This window comes from Phaenicophaeus curvirostris, chromosome 2 (genome assembly GCF_032191515.1).
Source record: "Phaenicophaeus curvirostris isolate KB17595 chromosome 2, BPBGC_Pcur_1.0, whole genome shotgun sequence".
In the NCBI taxonomy this organism is placed as follows: Eukaryota; Metazoa; Chordata; class Aves; order Cuculiformes; family Cuculidae; genus Phaenicophaeus; species Phaenicophaeus curvirostris.
In genome coordinates this window covers 108,106,245-108,126,278 of record NC_091393.1, presented here as the reverse complement: position 1 = coordinate 108,126,278, position 20,034 = coordinate 108,106,245, and positions in this window count along the sequence as shown.

Below are 20,034 nucleotides of genomic sequence, written 5' to 3'. Positions count from 1 at the left end.
ATAATTGAACTTCTACTTATGGCCACCAACTCATATCCAGACCCGAAAGTACAACCTCACCTATGACATCAGAAGGTTTTCCTTTGCTTCTTGTGTACAAAAGCTTTACTCCATAGAGATGAGGGCTCAGCTCTTGATAGTGCTGCCTTAGCTGGTCCCTGTCAGAGGAAAGGTCACTCATAACCTCATGGCTTTTCAGAGCAGAGCACTTTTCAAGTGGGGAAGAGAGGACAGGAAAACAGAAGGTTGCTGAAATTAAATAGCTGCTCTTGTGGCATGATATGGTATCTAGTTCATTGCAAGGCCTAGGATGCCCAGAGACAAGGTCCTGCTCCATAGCTTATTCTTCTCCACCACTCTGAGGGCATTGCCCAAAACACTTCTGGAATATTGTCAGGGTTAGCACCATGCCTGGTTCCCTGGGGAGTCTATTCCAGTGCAGCACCACCCTTCAGGTGAAGAACTTTTTCCCTATATCCAACATAACCCTCTCCAACGCGTCTTCCTGCCATTCCCTTGGAATGGTCACTAGAGAGAAGAAATCACTGCCTCCTCCTCCTTCCCTTGTGAGCCATCTGTAGACCATGACAAGATTTCCCATCATTCTCCTCTCTCCAGGCTGAACAGATGAAATGACTTTAGCCGCTCCTCATACAGCTTCCCCTCTAAACCCTTCACCACCTTCGTGCTACACAATGACTTAGACAACAGTTCCAATTTCATGTATGAAATGTACAAATGACGGACGGACGGAAGGAAGGAAGGACGGAAGAAAGGAAGGAAGGAAGGAAGGAAGGAAGGAAGGAAGGAAGGAAGGAAGGAAGGAAGGAAAACTCACAAGCCCTGCAACTCTGGCAAGGATAAGCTAAGTTGTACTCATGTGCATCTTAAAAGAAAAGTAAGAGAAATTTCCTGTAAGATGTAGGAAAATTAAGTTTTCCAGGTGTCTATCTCCTTCTGGGAGCTTGACACTTCTTTTTCATTTCAAACACCATATCAGTCCTAAATCAAAACCAGATAAACAGCATAATAGGTGGCAAAAAATATCTAGAAGATGCGATAACTCCAAAGGACTGGAGCTGACTATGGCAAATAGCCGTTAAATTGGCAAAAGAAAGTGAAAATTGAAATCATCAGCTTCAACCTGTTCTAGAGAGAAAGCAGAAAGCCAGGGTACCTCCAGCCTCTCTGACTGTCCTAGCCTGTATTGACTACATCAAAGGAGGAGAAAAGACAACTGATTAAGAGTTTTCCCATTCTGTGAATCTTCCTGATTCCTCCCACTTATGGGTACATGGACATTTTGACACAATGGCCCTGCAAGATCCCCTAAAAACTGATAGAAAAGGGAAAAGACAAGAGGAAAAGACTACCAGGGATTTCTTGATAGGGACCCAAGAGAGGCTGCAATTGTCTGATTTTACAAGCACTCATGCAAAGCCAAATGTGTCCCACAGAATTTACAATGCAAACAGGCATGACTTGAAATGCAAAATTACTACACCCACCTTCAACGACTAGCGTCATTCGGTAGTTTAACTGGAGTACCCACAGAAGAGTAAAGTGGAAATGAGATTCCTGCCACCATTAATCACAAAACCTTCATTCCTCATAAAATTATTCCTTAATCCATTATTTTTTTTTCTGTGCTGTGCCCTTCATACTATTAATTGTACTATTAAATAGTAGAAGTTACAGTTTAATTAATTAACCAGTTCAACAAATCTGTAAAGAAATCACAGAATCGTCAAATGGTTTGGGTTGGAAGGGACCTTAAAGATCATCCTGTTCCAACCCCTCTCCCATGGGCAGTGCCACGTTCCACTCCATCAGGTTGCTCAAAACCCCATCCAACCTGGCCTTCAACACCTCCAGGGAGGAGGCAGCCACAACTTCTCTGGGCAACCTGTGCCAAGTGTCTCACCACCCTACAAGAAAGTATTTCTTCCTAATATCTCATCAAAATCTACCCCCCTTTGAGCTTAAAACCATTCTCCCTCAACCTATCTCTGCAATCCCTGATAAAGAGCCCTTCCTCAGCTTTCCTGTGGCCCCTTTCAGTACTGGAAGGTACTAGGTTCTCTCTGGGGCCTTCTCTTCTCTAGACTGAACAACCACAATTCTCTCAGCCTGTCCACACAGGATGATTGCTCTACAAGGCAAATAATTCTAATTGGTCTACTGTAGTTAGCTGATTCGATCTACCTAAGAGAACTTTTCTCTTCTGGTCTCACATATTTACTAAACTGACGTCTTATTTCCTTTCAGTCCACGAGATTTGTAGCAGAGAATTAGGACAAATAATGAACTTAATATATGCAGTCAGATTCTGTTCTGAGGGAGAGAGATGAAATTTCTCACACACAGGTCAGGGACACGTGAAAGTGACTATAGATTCCTCACCAATGTGCCCATAATTTAGTCCAGTCCCTACAGAGTCCCACTTAAAGCCAGTGGAAACTAGTGGAACTCTTTCAACTGACCTCAATTGTTATATCAGGCCAAGTTCTATGGGAATAAAAATGGCTGACTAATTCACAGCTAAGATCTGCTCTTGGAGTCCCTGATTGTGTAAGGAAAGAAAACAGCCAGTGCTTGATTAATGCAATTATTCATCATGTACAAGGCATTAAAACCCAGCATTGTTAACATCTTGGCAGAGATCTGAATTATTCCAGACTCTCTGATGAGATGCCCACCTTCTTCAAACACAAGGAGGTTATGAACAGCCCTTCGTCCAATACAAAAACTGCTTAGCGCACACCAAATAACACACAGGCTGGTACCAGCCCAGCACATTTCTCCACAGGAATATTACCTCTGGTGTGTGGTACACTTAAGTGCTCATTTCCTCTTGGTGTGTTTGTGTGTGTGCATGCCTACAAGTGCCAGGTTTAGATTGTATTAATGTTATTTGGAGTCATAAAGTATTTATTGCAACACAGAGGCACTGAGAGGGTCAGAAGCTGAATTCATTTAGCAGACTTTGTAATAACTACTGGGTTTTTTGAATAATTTTCCTCTATTTGTTTGTTGAGGAAGAAAGAGTAATTTTATCTGCCATAACAGCTGTGATCAAACTAATGGTAATCGTCTCTTTCCCCTCTCCTTTCTTTTCTCTGTCACATGCACTCACTCTCAGGCTGCCCAAGTGTTTTGCTCAGTCTCTATCCTGGGTAGATTGGAAGCATATGGTTGGGATTATTTCAGGCAGAGAACAAGTTACTCTTTTGCATTAAACCACACGTGTAGGGCCTTCTTGTTAATGATGCTTAGTCAATGAGGCACTATATAAAATCAGGAGCCACTCTATGTATTTTAATGAATCACACAGCAAGAAGTCTACCTCAGTTTAAAGGGAATGACATTCTCTCCGTGCCCATTAAGTGACATATATTGGGCAGTATATCATGCTTTTGCTGGTATAAATTGGAAAAGCATCATTAATTCCACAATATTTGTAGCTATAACAGATTATACAGTATAAATAATCGAGGGAGGAAGTAGCTTTGCTTGGTTTTACTTATTGAAATGACTGGAACAGTGTTGATTTACAAGAAGTAGTTCTTGACTTTCTCTTCTCATAAAAATACCTTTGTAAAGGTTAACAGTGCAGCATACTTTGAACTAAAACTGATGGTTTTTCATGCCTAAATTTAGATATTAAGAAGACACAAAAGCAAGGACTGTCTTTAGCACGATGATGCAAAGGCACAAGCAAATGCATTGCACAGCATACATTTGACCTATTAGCAACTAATGCAGGGAACAGCCTTCATGACAGCACGGAAAACCTCACCTTTCTGACTCTGAAGCTTGGCAAAGGTAAAATGAGACAGAAATTTATAATCTCTGTCAAGTAATCTTAACAACAGATGCTTCTCACTCCACTGAGACTGAAAGAATATCTCTAGGTGAAGAGGTGAAAAAAAAAAATACAGCAAGCTCACACAGGTAATTTGCCAATTTTAAAGGATAAAATTTAATTTCTTTTTCTGTCTTATACATGCCCTGCTGAATTATCCCTCAGAAATCCCATCTCACAAAATACTCTTCCCAAAAACATACTGTAAATTATAATCACATGAAGGATGGCAGAACAAATTACTATTCTTTGGTAGTTTATCCATCTTACTAGCTCTATTTTGAAAGCTAATTACCAGAGTGAATTATTATTCAATAAATAAATGTTAAATTTAAATGGCAAATTATTTTTCCTCTTGCACTAAAATCCTTTTCTGTAATGCATTTGCACTGGTTTGTGACCATTTTACGTAATCAAGGTAAAAATACCTTACTAGCTGAAGCAACCTAGAAAACATGATTTAGGAGGCTAAGGCTGATAAAGCAGCAGAGTCGGGCAATGTCCTACAAGGAAAGCCAATCTTAATTCTTCAGAGAGGAAAATAATAAGAAAATGCACTTCAGCACTGTTCTTTATGACTGTTCATTGCTTGCTAAACAAACTCACTTCCAAACTATGCCAAGGCATTACTCTGCAAATAAAATGATAACTCCTTTGTGATTACTCAGTCATTTGATGATTATTTCTAGTAATGCCTTTCCAGATGACACTTGCAGAAGCCCAATGCATTCACTTCTTCAATCTATCTATAACTACCTATACTTGAGGCATCACCCACCCACTCCATGAAACTGTCCAGAGTTCTGAGAATATTGCATTTTCTTAGACTGTTTGGATTGCCAGGATGCTTAGATTATTGCTGAATAGAAATAAGATTTTCTTGTTGTTTTAAAATCTAATTAAATAAAATTGTTTCTTATTTGTAACTACCTCTCAGTATGCTAAGCGAGAAAAGAAAACAGCACCTAGAATAACACTGTAAGATGAAAAGTAATATAATTTAGGAAACGCATTATCATAGAATTATAGAATGGAAGTTCTAACCCTCCTGCCATGGGCAGTGACACCTCCTACTGGATCAGGTTGCTCAAAGCCCCATCCAATCAGGCCTTGCACACCTCCAGGGATGCGACATCCATGACTTCTCTGGGCAACCTGTGCCAGTGCCTCACGACCCTCACAGTAAACAATTTCTTCCTAATATCTTACCTAAATCTCCCCTCCCTCAGCTTGAAACTATTGTCCCTCATCCTACAATTCAAATGTTGTTGTGTAAAATTCTTTCATGAAAATTATTTGGAAATCCTACAGGAAAAAAATAAAATTCATTACTTAAATTTAGCAAAAAGAAAAAAAAGGGTTAAGATAACGCAGAACAACTTCATGAAGTCTGGTGAGGTTTTATATTTTTAGTGAAGTTTGAAACATTCACTTACCACAAGTCAATGGGGATACAAATATACAGAATTGTGGGTAATAAAGCTACAGCATTGATTGCATTAATAACTCTAGACCTCTAAAGACTTCTGTATGAAAAGATCTCCTTCCCAGTTGTGCATATACTGCATTGATTTGTGCCATCCACCTTGATCATGATTAGGAAAATAAAACTTTATGCTTACAACTGAAAGTATAATATTTCTGCATAGATTTATTTAGCGAAGCCACTTCAGCTACAAAATGAAGAGTGAAAGTGTATTTACCACCTAGAACAGAAAGCTTTATGCATTTTATTTCGTGTTTGAACTTTTATGCTTTTCTGTATGCTGTGCAAAACTACAGTTTTAAATCATAGAATGGTTTGTGTTGGAAGAGACCTTAAAGATCATCCAGTTCCAAACCTCTTCCACAGGCAGGCACATCTCCCACTAGATGAGGCTGCTTAAGGTACCATGCAGCCTAGCTTTGAACACTTCCAGGGAGGGGACAACCAGAACTTCCCTGGGCAACCTGTTCCAGTGCCTCACCACACTCATCATGAAAAATTTCTTCCTAAAGGCTAATCTAAATCTTCCTCCTTCCAATTTAAAACCATTCCCCCTCATCCCATCACTACATACCCTTGTAAAAAGTCCCTCCCTAGCTTTCCTCTATGCCCGCTTCAGGTACTGGAAGGCTACTATAATACGTCCCTGAGGTCTTATCTTCTCCATGCTGAACAATCCCAGCTCTCTCAGCAGAGGTGCTCCAGTCCTCTGATCATCTTCATGACCCTCAATAATGATTTTGAGTATAAAATATAATTAAGCTATAGTTATGTATGCAGAAATGAAGATACAGATATGCATATATTCTTATTAATCTGTAATTGCATGCAAATTCTAAAACAAGCAATGGAACATTTTATATGTGTCATTTCGGACCTGCTTAGATAGTCGCTAAAACCTAGGGTTAATTTTTTTTGTGCTATCTTTCCACTGTATCCAGGATGAATTTGATGACTTTACCACTAGCCTGAAGCCTCTGTTTCTCCATACCATTTCCTCCCTTTTAGTTTCCACCTCACTCCATTAAAAGCTGTGCATAAGCTATTTATATATTTACTGATGATGTACTGCTGAACATAAACTTTAAGTGCAGAAGGTTTTTTATAGCTATTCATTTCTTTCTTTAAAAAAGATTTGTTCATTTAAACCCAAAATAGCTGCACTTTTTCTGGGTCATCTTCAGGCTACCGTGTATTTGATTTATTTTTCTTTGAGGTCTGACTTCTAGTCTAACTTTCCCCCTGTATTTTCAAAGTTCATGCTGCATGACTCCAATTTAAATCAATACCTGAACCCTATGGAATTAAGCGGTTTTGCAAATGCAACCTTTTGTGACAGAGTATCTGCATGTGCTCTGAAGTGGGTTCACTACAAATAAAAAAAAAAAATAGAAAAGCTTGGCAAAATTTGCATCTGGATCCTATTTCCTTCCTTTTAGTGCTGAACAACTTAACTGGCCCCATGGCTATCTATGCACAGTGTAGCTCGTCTTGAGTCAGAAACATTGGAGATGGCAAGGCAATAATTGAGGCACTGAGGTACCAGCTAGCAGAGAACAAGCAAGAACTGTTTTGCAAGAACTCGTGGGATACTCATTACCTAAGTGCAGGAAGCATCTCACAAGATGAGACCGTTTACCACAGTGGGAAAATTTCTTTCCACTGATGCACACGTACCAGAGATTTTCTTACCAGCTGCTTTTAGAGACACATACCCTGCTCTTCAAACTGTGTTAAGTTTCCTTTTGACTGATTGATGGCTATCACCCCATACTTTGAAGAATAATGAGCAGTTGAAGCCACTTTGCCCAAAGCATTTCAATTTCTGAATTGTGCTTTCTTGGGTAAGAAACAGGCATAATCAGCTCTTTATTTGAAAGACATACAGTAAACATTTAAGTCCCTAGGAGTCTCCACCCTACCTGTAGCAATCCTTACTGGAACACTGCAAAACTACAGATACGGCAAGGAGCTAATACTGGATAGTAGCAAATTCTTTCCTTAGTCACATGGTTGCTTTTATTTATTAAAAACAAAGAAAATAAGTTGTGGCAAAAAGAAGCACATTGTGAAAGTGAGGTCATCACCCTTTCTGATCAGCTGGAGGGATACATTTCAGAGAGGCCAGTGGTTCATCGTAGCATGCTGAGCAGCAGACATTAAGCAGCATTTCCAAAAGGATAAGGCACTTTGATGCACAAAGCACAAGAGATGGTAGTGCTCTACCCACACATGAGCCTGTGGCCAGCACCTCAGCAGGTCCCCAAGCTGCCTCTGTGCTCTCTCCTGCAGCTGCCCACACACATCTGAAAAAAAGAACAATGCACACCTGGTGTGCCAAGCCTGTCACCTTGGCCGACCTTCAGATCAGTGATACTCCTCCTTTTCTAGCTTGAAAGATGAGTTAAACATTTATAAGGCCTGCTTGTGACTTCAGGGATGCCTCTTGGCAAAAGCCAGCAGTGGTGGCCTGAGCGTGGTCACCTTCTGTGGCAGCATCCCTGATGTGCAGCTCTAATGGGGTAAAAGTGGAAACCTGCATCATTGATGCCTTCAGAGAGTGAACTCCTCCTCCCAGCAGTCAGCCAGCTCCTGGGTTCAGTGGCAAAGAAGGCTAAGCACTCTCTCATTATCACCTCCTCCAGCATGGTAACAAGAAGGAGCAAGCTATTTCCTTCACCCAGGAGGTCTGTTGCCATCACTTCGTGGGGAGTAAGGGGAGAGGAGGTGGAGAGGAAGGTAAACATCTGGTTTTCCTTCCTCCACCATGTTAGTAAGGAGGTTGGTCCAGACCATCACTGATAAATAAACAGTTATGGGGAAGGAAACAAAATCAAACAAAACACTGGCTTTTAAGTTAATTACATTTCAGGTTTCACTGCTGCTTGCTTCCAAAAGAGCATCAGGCTGCTTTCAAGCAGCTGTGCTCCTCTGGGGCACAAACAGGATTCAGGCCTTCTTCAGACCAATACTTGCAGCTACCTTTAACCCAATGAGGCATCAGTTGTTTTCAGATGTACAAATGAGTTTAGTAAGGGTCCCAGCAAGACTCCAAAACCACGGTTGACTTGTCACACCTCCAGCCCCCTAGGCTACATTTTGTTATTGATCTGTTTATTGTTTCCGCTGAGCGAACACTGTCAATCCACCCATGTCAGAATCCAGCCTGCAGCATGCAGTGGACACTGTTATTACTATTTAAGTGATAAATGAGACAAACATTTCATTCAGTATCTTTGTGAAGCAGAAAATACTTATATTTTTAAAGCACTGATATATAGGAAAACCAGCCTACCCCTTCCTTTCTGTTACTTGCTGCAAGCAGTAATCAGCTTTACCAAGCTCCAGGTAGAAAAGGGCATACAAAACAAAATGCTTGCTGTTAAACGTCATTGTCTTGGTTGAACCAAAACAAATAGTACAGAAATAAATATTACAGGATTAAAAAAAAAGAAAAGAAGGAAAGTAAGGGTCCAATCTAAGACCTGAGGAGGTCTGTGAGAGTCAAGTGATGGGATAAGAAGAAATGGCCTCAAGTTGCACCAGGGGAGGTTTAGATTGGATATCAGGAAAAATTTCTTCACTGAAAGAGTCACGAAACATCGGAAGGAACTGCTCAGTGTAGTGGTGGAGTCTCCATTACTGAAGGTGTTCGAAAGGCATGTAAGCATGGCACTTTGGGACATGGTTTAGTAGACATGGTGGTGTTCAGCTGGCGATTGGACTGGGTGAGCTTAGAGCTCTTTTCCAGTCTTAATGATCCTGTGATTTTATTCTATGATCGCCTTACTATGTACTTCAATAAGTTGTTTTGGTTTTTTGTTAAAGCTTGGAAAAACAGAAAGATTCAGCCCAGTCTTGGGGTTATTGTGTTGCTCACCAGTTCCTTCCATCACATATAGGAGCATTGCCATTTATACCTTTATGCCCTGTACACAAAGAGGGAGATGTTTGCTCCTGCCTGGGGATGCCTGCCACTCCTGCCCCTCCTGGAGGCTGCTGAGGAAAGACGCATTTCAGGTCTTGAAAGACCTGGCACACTGCCCACACAGTTCATCCTGCAGGTTGCTAGGAATCGGTTATGTTTTTTTCACAAGCTTATATGGTGATCACCTCGATCATCCATGGCCTGAACCAGAGACTCACTGACTGGCCTGTACCAGCATGCAAGAGGCTTGTGCCTCAGTGAAACCATTTACATGCCCAAAGCCACACGCAAAAGTAAGGATTATAAGCCTTGCTAAAGTCACCTCATTAAGATGACAGGTGGAGGGGTTTTATTTTATTATTATTTATTTTTATTTTATTATTATTTATTTTTATTTTATTATTGTTTTCCTAGTCGCACAGAAGATCTTGCACTTTCAGTGTAGGTTTAAAGGCTTTACAAGGTATTTGTTTGTTTGCTGTCTTGAAGCTGGTGATGGCTAAGATGCAAGAAGAATCAAAGCCTGCTTACATCTGAGGGAGGTTTTGTCACATGATTACAGTCAGAGTGTATTTACATTCAACTCCTACTTTGTCTGCTGCTTTAAATCATTCTGAAAAACACAGAGTGGATCCAGAGAAACAAATCACCTCTGGAGCTTTTGCACTTTCCAAAGGCAGTCAAGATGCAAGAAAAAATTGTATTTCTTCTTAAAGGGCGCTACAGAAAACCTGGGGAGAGGGTCTTTATCAGGAAGCGCGGGAATAGGATGAGGGAGAAGAGTCTTAAGCTGAAAGAGGAGAGATTTAGATGAGATCTTAAGAAGAAAGACTTTCCTGTGAGGGTGGTGAGGCACTGGCACAGGGTGCCCAGAGAAGTGGTGGATGCCCTGTCCCTGGAAGTGTTCAAGGCCAGGCTGGATGGGACTTCGAGCAACCTGACTGAATGGAAGGTGTCTATGCCCACGGCAGGAATGTTGGAACTGGGTGATCTTTAAAGTTCCTTCCAACCAAAACCGTTCTATGATTCTTCCTGCTCATCACATTCTTCTCTTTTCAATAGAAAATAGTTATCCACTAGAAAAGCGGGTAACTATTTCCAATGCTAATAATAGAACGAGCTTGGTTTTATTTGCATAAGCTGAATCTTTTCAGCTTAACTGAATATTAGCCATATAAAACAAGTCTGATTTCACTGCTGTAGTGCACCTGAGCTACCATGGGTTTCACTGAGAAAAAGACTATTAAGTCCTCTTGAGACTAAGGAGCAAGTGAGACTCTCGGCTGCTCTCAGTGTTGTTGGCCCATCTAAAGGTATCTTACAGATAAGAATATTTTAAGGAAATTGTGTGGGAGAGCCAGAGACGTGGACAAGCTTCCAAGAACTCACTGACTTCATTATGACAGACAATCCATTGCTCTCCTGAAGAGCAAAACTCACAGGATGCCTTTTTTTTTTTAACCTCCTAAACACAATGTACTGAAATTCACCCTTACTGAGAGAAATGCCAGCCTTGCTCTATTGGAACAGACGAGAACTCTTGACATCAGTAATGGTGAATCACACTTCAATTTCATAGATTCTACAAATTACCACTATAAAGTCTCTGGCTGGTTTGCTATGGTCATTCACAGCACAGGTGCTGTTAGTCTGGGGTTTTAAAAACCACACAGGAGAACTGAGTAACCTACTGATAAAGATGCATCTAGAAAACGTGAGAGGTGACCCTCATATTCTTACCAAGATAACAAAAAGCATGTTACCATAAAGTTAAAATCTGAAGGACATAAGAATTTATCTGCAATTAATTTCCTACAATGTTCTGAGTTATGATTCATGTAAATTATATTTCCAGGTGTTAATGAAGGTACCTGTACATTTTTAATACGGCAATCCCAAAGCATTGCTAATGGATATATTTAACGGAAAGGTAAGGACATTTTCTCAGAGGCCAAGGGAAGAAAGGTTTGAATAACTCCCTTTTCCCCCCTATTTTAAGTAGCTCCTTCTTCCATTGCTTAACAACAAAAATTAAATATCAGCCTAATAAACTAAACTTTCTGCTGAGATGGTAACTTCTCTTAACATGCGTTCTGAGACTGGGATTGACAAAACCCATTAGCTTTTCCCTCACCGAGGACACATTCAAGCAAGATGACATCAGAGCCCTTTTGTCAACCAGGGCTACCTCCCACAACAAGACAAGATCCTGTGTTTCTGCCCAGTGCTGGGCTCGGCATGCTAGAGGGAAGGGGCTCAGAGATGAGCTGTGGAGCAGAAGGACTTCTCCATGGGAGGGAAGTTAAGTTGTGATCTGACTTTTCTGCCATGATGCTCTTAAAAGCCACCTTCGTACGTTAGGAATAGCTAATCTACTGCTTGCTATAAACCAGGATCTTTAGTATTAAATATGTTTGATCCCAGTATTCAGAAGCTATGCCGATTGCAAGAGCTGGAAAATTTATTCCATACCAGTTTATTCACTCCTAAATCATGACTGTCTAGTGTTTCCCGCACCTTTTATGCTGAAGCTGTATAACATGCCCAGTTTCCCCATCCTCTGAGTACTCTTTCTGTTCCTGGTAAAACATGACATACAGCCTCTTACCTAACCTTGAGCTGACAGGTCCTTTAAAGCTTACAATATATCATCCTTCTTAGGACTGAAAATGTGGAGAGTACTCACCTACTTAGACAAACAATCTAAGAACAAACTAAATCTACAAGTGCTTCTTCCGCTACTTAAACAGGATTTACATCTATTATGGACAAGGCTGTTACAAAATAAATGCTATCTTAGTAGATAAACCTGAAAGTGATGAAGAATCAATGTCAAACATTGTTAACATTCAATAGGTCCTGTATATATTTCCTTTAATAGAAAATAAGATTCATCATGCCACTGTTTAAACTTTTTCCCTGCTCTAGCATTCCTAGCCTAGTTGTCGAAATACAAGATAAAAAAAGTCTTCTGTTTCAAATTGTAAGACAAGAGAAGAGAAGGGCTGAAAAATTCCAAAAGGTTGTTTACAGGAAAATGAAAACAAGAAGAAATACAAACAGCAGAGTGTCTTTACAGCCCTAAAACTATATCTAACATATCTGGTCTCAGATCTGGAACAGGATCTGTGACCAGACTGGTTGCCTTCAGGCAGGAAGGATAAAAGAACACGAGAAGCTGCACAAGTTGTTTCACAAAACCAAAATGGAAAAGTGAACTGTAGGGTCAACAAAAGTCTATCCATAGTCTTCTTCCAAATATTTCTACCTTTATTAGTCTGATTGGTTTGGGGTAAGAACAAATGACAACTCTACATATATAGCAATTCTACATGTATTCTAACTAGACCTCACACTGTACTGTATTGCAAAAAGGAAACAGAAAAAGTACAACAACACTCAACTTAAATACTCAAAGAAAGTTAATCTAAGGCCCACAGCAGAGCCATGAGCATCATCTTCTCTGCAGTAAGTCCTTCAAATGTGACTGTCCCAATATGCCTCATTTAGACACACCAGAAGAAAGAAGGCAGGCAAGCAATGCCCACTCCAGTAGCACAGGGGAACGGGATGGGACCTCTCACAGAGACAGTATAGCCATGGGATTTCTTTCAGTGTCCTAAAAGGTTTCCCCTTCATGTTTTCCTGATGCTAACAGGATCCATCACTTCTCACCTCTCATTAGGCAGCTGATTTGCTAGCAATCAACAGGCACCCTGTTAAAATTATAAACTATAAATGAAGTTTTATGGTGCTGGACAATTGGCGTCTCACATTAAAGACAGACCAATAACCCTCTCCAAGTTGTATCTCCATACTTTCAAAACTTAAAAAAACCCAGCACGCTTCTTTACCTGTTTCCTCCAGCTTTATTGCAGGTGGTTGGTGATAAGCAGATCTGTGCATGGCCTCTAATTCCAAATACAATGGGAGGAGAGTTGTTCTCAGTAATCATGGTGTTACAGCATAACCAAGCTGTAAACAACCACTTGGTTCTCCTGTGAGATAGAACTAAATAATCCCCAGTTATGGTCAGTCTGATCCCATTGGGAAACACTGCACAGAGCTCTGCTGTCCAGCCTGGGCTTGCAACTGCTCTCAGACACCTCGACAACCTCCAGAGCAAACCTTTACAGGGACAAATCAACAGATGGGGAAACTTTGCCTGGAGACATTTCTAGCAGAAGCAAAGGAGTTTCTTGGAGGGAGGTGGAACAAAGTGGCTATCTTCTGGGAGAAAATGGCTTAAAAAGAGCAATTATGGGAATGGGAAAGTCTATTAGATCTAAGAAAACAAACAAACAAACAAAACCAACAAATCAGTTTGGGAATGTTTACCTTTAGGGAAGTACTGGAACAAGTTCCAGTAAAGGAGAAGGGTAGGCAGGATCCAGATTTTGTGCTTTCAAAACTTTTTCTCATAGGCTCTGTAAATAATTTGGTTCACAGAATCATTGAAATGTGTTTCTGTCTTAAAATGTCCCAGAGTCACTAAAGCAAAGCAGCAATATGTACTGCAGTAACCAATATATCTCTTTCTCTCTCACACAATTCACAGTTTGGGATTTCACACAGAATATTTAAAAAATGTATTTGTCATCTGTGATCTATTAAGCCTTCCATCTACAGCAAGCTAATGAGATTTTTGGAAAATTATGCCAGTTACCAGCTATATCCAGAACAAGAGACAGAATGAATTATACCCTAAGGTGCATTCACATACATAGCACACGCTGTTTGGATTAGATAGCACAACAGGAAGAATTTGCTGAGACATCATGCTGCCATACCCAGGTTATATCAGTTCTGAGACATAATCAATGAAGGAGGGCCTTCTCCCACAGATGTAAGACGAAAATCTTTCCCAAATTTTTATTTTCAATGATATAATATAGACTTAAATATCCAAAATTGACCTGAAAGATCGAAAATAGATCTGACGAAGATCCAAAGAAGACCCAAAATAAACCTGAGGATTGGGGGATTCACACAAAGGAAAGTAAAGAAGTGGGGAAACAGAGCATGCAAGCCACAGATACCCTACCACAAAACTGAAAGCAAGATACACATATAATGAGGCTGGAGAAAATAGTCGGCCTTTTATCTGCCAAGTGCGTGGATAAAGGAATAAGAAAACCTCTGATGCAAACTCCTGTTAACTCTTCCATGCTCCAAGGAGGGCTTGCTGCTTTACAGCTCTGTGTTGTACAGGTATGACTCAATAAGTTCAAGCCAAAAGGCCAGCATAAGCCAGGGGCTGGTAGACTGGCAGCCAAAAATGTTGCAGGAGGAGGCACGCATGGTGAGCAGCCATCTCTTTGAAGCAGTCATGGAGCTTCACAGGAAGGCTGCTCCAAGACCTGCCATGGGATGCCAAAAGAGACTATGCCCAGCCGTCTCTCCTGAGACCACACACTCTTCTCTGCACACAGCCACTGCCAGAGGGTCAGCAACAGCCTCTTCTCAGAAGGGGGACACACCAACCCCAGGCACCAAGCAAAGTTTAATGCTATTTTTACTCTTAAACAGTGTTGCCTTGCTTGCAGAACTGCCTTGTGGGTGGGTTGACAAGGCAGGAAAACAGGCAGAACAACACATTAAATTAGTCATGCTTTCTCCAAATTCCTTTGAATTGTGTCACTCTTCATTCCTGAGGAGCTGGCAAAGCACAGGAACTTAGCCACCAGGTTAAAATAGGTACTTCAGCCAAATTGCTGGCAGCGGAAAAGGCCATGTCCCTCTCAGTAGAAAATAGGTACATGTGAGGTGGTTCTGGGTCTTCCTGTCATAGATACATGTTGCATCTGTTCTATGTGGACATCTCAGTTCTCAATATTTCAGATACAACTCCATGGGGTATCAAGTACTAACTTTATCCTAAAGTAATTAAAAAATCTGCAATTTAATTTTAATATTCCATTGTGAATGATAATACCTTTTAACTATGTATCCAACCATTTCCTAGATCTGGCACCTTCCCCTAATAAGAAGTGATAGGATGAGAGGAAATAGGCTCAAGATGTACCTAGGCAGGTTTAGATTGGATATTAAGAAAAATTTCTTTACCAAAAACGTGGTGAAGCATTGGCACAGGCTGCTCAGGGAAGTGGTGGAGTCGCCATCCCTGGAGATGTGTAGATATGGAGCTCTGGGTCATGTTTTAGTAGGCATAGTGGTGTTGGACTGCATGATCTTAGAGGTCTTTTCCAACTTAATGATTCTGTGATTCCATAAGCAAGAAAAACATTCAAAATTAAAATGTTGTCTTCTGGGCATGGAGACTCTCCCCTTATCCTCCACTGCCAGGCCATGCCTGGCGGCTTCCACAGCCTTGCCCAAATGCAACATTTCCACTTCTCTTGTTCTTCTTGATTTAGATTGACCGAATTGTTTTTAATCTCTCTGTGGATTATGATCCTGTGTGAAATGTTTTATGACCACATAAGGATGAAAGAGAAGTTGCTCTTCTCTGCTTTACAGTTCAGAGAAGAGCAGCAAGATATCTTTGCCTCTCCAGCACTTGGAATAAAAAAAAAAAAAAAAAGGGAAGATTTGCAGTATGCTCCTTGCTGCTTGGTGTTTTCTCTCTCTCTGCTGCTTTAGAAGGATGGATAGCTAAGCAGTGAGCTCTGAAATAGCAGATGGACTCTGGAACAGACTGAGACTTCTCGTCTGCTTGGTCTGTTGCCTCTGGAGGAACTAGAGGATTGCAGGCCAGCTTGGCATCTGCTGATGTCTCCCAAGAGATGAATATTGTTGAAGAAATAGCACAGATCTACAAATTTATTGCTCAGCTCATCCACTTCTACTCTTCATCTGAATACTGTAATAACACTATTTATGTGTTACCTTTTTCACAGGAATAGCATTCTCTTTCTTTGACCCCGCTGCAATGCTATTTCCATAGTATTTTTTTTTATAATTCAGGCAATCTCAGGACACACAGTTATAGAAACATAGAAACATAGAATAACCAGGTTGGAAGAGACCCACTGGATCATCGAGTCCAACCATTCCCATCAAACACTAAACCATGTCCCTCAGCGCCTCGTACACCCATCCCTTAAACACCTCCAGGGAAGGTGACTCAACACCCTCCCTGGGCAGCCTCTGCCAGTGCCCAATGACCCTTTCTGTGAAGAATTTTTTCCTAATGTCCAGCCTAAACCTCCCCTGGTGGAGCTTGAGGCCATTCCCTCTTGTCCTGTCCCCTGTCACTTGGGAGAAGAGGCCAGCTCCCTCCTCTCCACAACCTCCTTTCAGGGAGTTGGAGAGAGCAATGAGGTCTCCCCTCAGCCTCCTCTTCTCCAGGCTAAACACCCCCAGCTCTCTCAGCCGTTCCTCATCAGGCCTGTTCTCCAGCTCCTTCACCAGCTTTGCTGCTCTTCTCTGGACTCGCTCCAGAGCCTCCACATCCTTCTTGTGGTGAGGGGCCCAGATGTCCCTGCCCCTGGCAAGGGGGGGAACTGGATAGACTTTACAAATGATCAAACATGTTATTGTATAAGAGGAATGCAAGAATTGGATTTATGTGCTTAGTTAAGGTGAGGATGAGACTAAAGCAGAGTCACTGTGGTGCAGAAAGCTCATTGTGGATACAAAGTAAAGATCCCTTAGGGCCTGTGGAGAGAATTATAGAAGGGGTTGGGTTGGAAGGTACCTTCAAATCATCCAATTCCACCCTTTTGTTGCTAAAAAGTACCATCAAATCATGCAGCATTGCTATAACAATAGGATATACAGAACTTCCAGTTTACACACTCACTACACCAGCTCCCAATGCAGCTTCACCATCCAACTCACAAACACAGCCTCTAACATCCATGAATCACCAGGATCTTAGCGCAGCCTAGATTATTTTATTATAATAACTGTGGGCACAAAGAGCCTATATAGAAAGCATATTTGCTATGAATGGTTAAGTTACACAGAGAATTTCTACAGATTTGATAGAATCACAGAATGGTTTGGGTTGGAAGGGACATTAAAGATCAACCAGTTCCAACCTGCATGCCATGGGCAGGGACATCTTCCACTGCATCAGGTTGCTCAAAGCCTCATGTAGCCTGGCCTTTAACACCTCCAAGGACGGAGCATCCATGACTTCTCTGGGCAACTTGTGCCAGTGCCTCACTACTCTCACAGGAAAACACCTCATCTAAATCTCTCTTTCAGCTTAAAACCACTACCCTCATCATATCCCAGCACTCCCTGATATAGAATAGTTTTAGATTGTGCTCTTAATGACAAATTAAATCCCAAAATGGGGTGTTCAAAAATAGAAGCATTTCTTCCTAACATCAAAACTTAATCTAAATTTCAGTAGATAGTACCTGTATCTCTCGCCAGCTGCAACAAGTCTAGAAAACAGTAAATAAGTAAATTATGAAGTGGCAGAGTTCTGCCATATTTCTCTCTGGAGGCATGACCTCCTTACTCAGGAAAGCCTTAGTGTCTTCTGTCCAGATGGTCTTCCCTCATCTGTCATGGAGATGGACACACTTCACACAGAAGTCCAGGGCTTTTCAAGACAGAATAGGTGAAAGAATCTGACTGCTTTTGGCAGGAAGCTCCGGTTGAATTGAATGCTCCTCATGTGTTCCCTCATCTTTATAAAAATACTCTATTAGAAATCTAGAGGTTTTCAAAAGGAATAGAAAAAGGAGATCACATTGAAGAATTTGTAAAAAACATACGAGTACGGACAGAAAACTAGTGGATCCTCACTAAGAGTCAAGCAGGTAACTTCATTGCATAATTCAGGTCCTTGTGTTTCTTCTGGTATAAAAGACGAGAACTTTCTGCTTTTAGGGTATCATTATGAATATTTACATACTAATTAATGGAAGAACACTCCCAGAAACAAGAATGCTAACTTTTAAATAAATTTATGTCCGAGATTTTTAATAAAGTGTCAGTAGAAGAAATTGCCACCTGCAACACATTTTGATCTTACCCCATTTCAGTAAATCATCTCTGATAATACTCAGAATCCATGTACAGCCCATGCTCTCAACTCAACAGATGGTAAAAGAACAATATGGCTAACTTAACCATAAACATGTCCCATCTGAAATAAGTCTATGTTAAATTATGTAGTACTCTTCATGCACAACATCAGCTTTCCTTCAATCCCTGACCCCAGTGGGTACAGTTTTTCACAACGCTTACAAGATGAAAAGCTTTTAAGAAACAGCAGTATTCAAAAGACTTCAAATGTCTTCACTATTTTAGAGTTATCTCAGGTTTTATGTATTATTCTCACTCTCCAAAACAAACACAAAGTGTAAAAGATAGTTAAATAGTTTATAAAATTATAAAATAAAAATTTTAGTTTTATAAAAGTTATAAACTTGTAGGAGTAGAAAATCAAGAGCAGTGTATAAACTTATATTAATAGCATGTAACTTTTATCATCCAGTCATGACCATTAAACCCAGGAGAAGAAACTGCCTCTGTAAATAGAGTTTTGCATTGAACAATCAACAGGGTACATTGCATTTTTGCATGGTACAAATGCATTTTTTCAACAGCACAGAAAGAAACATTGGTAGATTGCATGTTGTTTTTAATTTGCACTAAAATTTGGTTGAGAAGCCATTACAGCTGTAAGGGTTGGTAAAACAGCCTGATCATAGTAATCAAATATAGAAAATAAACAAATTTTAATAGGTGAGTTCTAGTTTGATATTCAAACATGTTGGTATAGTGTAGCAATAAAAAGCCTAATACAGGAAAAAACAGACAGATTAACGTATATTATTTTTTCCCTAACTTTCTTTAAGCTGATTACCTAAAAGATGTCAAAAGTCTCTAAATACCTAAGGAAGACGGGAAGATGGGATATGCTTCAGTAGTGGACAGGTATGGTTGGACCTGATGATCTCAAATGTTTTTTGCAACCAAACAATTCTATGATTCTATGAAGTAGTTCTAATTTTATGTTTGAAATATTTTTTTTTTTAATTTGGCCTGTGCATCTAAATAACTTAGATTAGTGCGAAACAATCTCTCTACATAACTTAGAAAATTGCGATGGTTACAGCATTGGAACTTCAGTCATTGTGATCCATGATAAAACCATCTCTACCTAGCACTAGGAATTAGAGCTGGGCAAATCTAATTCAGTTAGACAAAACCCACAGTTCTGGAGAAAATGGAATCATAGAATGGTTTAGGTTGGAAGGTACCTTAAATATAATCGAGCTCTAATTGTCCTTCCATGGGCAGGGACACCTTCCATTATGTAAGAAGTGCAAGTACAACTAAAACTAGTAGTGGTAGTACAAGTTGGAAGAAATTAAACTAATCACATATTTGCTTGCAATTTATGAAAGAGTTTGAAAATAAGGGAAGGGGATTTTAGAGGAGTTTGATGATCTTCACCTTTAAGACATCACAATGATTTATAGTTATACTTGAAAGGAATATTTCAACTTGTTATTCCAAAACAGTCTCAGCTTGCAGTTGACCTATACATTTAAATACATAAAATTTTACTTAAATCATAGAATCATTGAGGTAAGAAAGGACCTCTAAGATCATCAAGTCTAACAGCAAGCCCAACACAACAGTACCTATTTAACCAAAGGAACGCAGAGGAAGAAAAAGATTCACTTTGAATATATGAAAATATCAGTTCACAACAAAAAGATTTTTAAAAGGTTTTTAGTTCACTCAAATTATTTGAAATTGTTTTGCTTTACAGCTGTGCTATAATGTCCACATTCTTTGGATTCTGGATATTTTGAGGTG